Raw genomic sequence first — 1,362 nt, 5'->3', positions numbered from 1 at the left:
ACACAACCCATCCACACTGAGATACAAGAGAGGCGTTCTAAAATTTGTATAGTGTAGAATCTAAGGGCTTAAATTCAGAGTTTGATCTTAAACCTTTTTCTTGTAAGTGGTCGTAGTTGGAATCAACTAAGTATCATTTTCCAAGAATGTTTGACAGACCCTATATTTTTCTTTAACACATATTGTTCTGTCAATTTGAACTGTCTCTCCCAAAAGTCTTACATTTTTATGCTTTGGACTGCAACTAATGGTCACTGCTGCTGTAGTATCTGTTCTTGAAGTGAACCTGAAATGTCAGCTGTGATTTATCGACCGTGATATTAATCGAATTGATTTTATTTAGCGCCTCTGCCCATCAGAGCAACTCTGGGTTTAGTGTCTTGCACAAGGACACACAGACAGGGGGTTGAACCCCCGACTTTGGGATGAATGGACGACCCACTCTACCTCCTGAGCCACAGCCACCCGTCGAGTCTAGTGTCCAATCTGCCATACCAGACTGTTCTAGATGAAGTGAAGATACTTGGAAAAGGTTTTTGTGAGGGGAGAAGACTCTGAGAGGCTCCTGGTCTGAGGGTAAGAGGGTCTCCTGTCACACAGAAAGATCCAGATCCAGCAGAAGATGAAGGAGCTGATTCTGATTCTGTTCCCTGTAACTCTGTAAAAGAAAACACTGCAGGAAAAGATCTTTAGCTGGAAACTAAGGTTTATTTACATGATATAATCAGACATGTTTTGACCAAAACCCTTCTTAATTCAGTCTGTTCAAGCCAAGAGAGACTCTCATAAACAGGTCATGTTAAAAAGCAGATCTGTGTAAACACCACACACTGAGAAATTGATTTCCTGTAAATGGAGAGGAGGAGCAACACTGAGCTGGTGATTCAGTCTCATGAGAACAGGGAGGAACCCAGAAACTGAAAGTGTTTAGTCTGTTCAGACTCCATTTTGAGTCAACAGAGCAGAAGATAGTAAACTGAAGGTTGAGGCAGGGTGAGTGTTTATACAACTTTATATTATTTTACTGTCTCTGAGTCAAGTTTCTCCCTGTGGACTGTAGAGTCAAAGAAACGTTGAACTCAACATTTGGATTCATCTGTGGACACAAAGTCGTAATTTGCTGAATAATACACATTAAAGCTACAGTAACCCAAGAAAACAAGCACAGATCTGAAGAAAAGAAAGGAGTTCAACCTACTCAGAGTTAACTCAGGGTTATCAGGCAAACTCAGGGTTGACAAACTCTGACCGCCTACACTGGAGTGAAACGCTACTACAAAGGTGGATAAGATGTTGGTTAGTTAACCCGGTCTTCACTTAATTGGAGTTGGTGCGCGTTCGCATAAAAGGGGCGTGTTCGGC

At 41.7% G+C, this 1,362-nt stretch overlaps 2 protein-coding genes across 2 annotated transcripts in view; both read left to right on the top strand.

Moving 5' to 3' along the window:
* The window catches only part of LOC123956647 (nuclear factor 7, brain-like), a 167,305-nt gene that overhangs the window by 90,812 nt on the left and 75,131 nt on the right, over nt 1-1,362 (top strand). The gene's annotated exons all lie outside the window — the stretch shown is intronic.
* Nucleotides 978-1,362, top strand: part of LOC123956957 (E3 ubiquitin-protein ligase TRIM39-like) — a 10,751-nt gene continuing 10,366 nt past the window's right edge. Inside the window, exon 1 of the mRNA XM_046029531.1 lies at nt 978-993. The gene's annotated coding sequence lies outside the window, so the exon portion shown is untranslated. The remainder of the gene's footprint in view (nt 994-1,362) is intronic.

Source organism: Micropterus dolomieu, linkage group LG18 (genome assembly GCF_021292245.1).
Source record: "Micropterus dolomieu isolate WLL.071019.BEF.003 ecotype Adirondacks linkage group LG18, ASM2129224v1, whole genome shotgun sequence".
NCBI classification, from domain to species: Eukaryota; Metazoa; Chordata; class Actinopteri; order Centrarchiformes; family Centrarchidae; genus Micropterus; species Micropterus dolomieu.
This window is presented reverse-complemented; position numbering and strand designations above follow the sequence as displayed.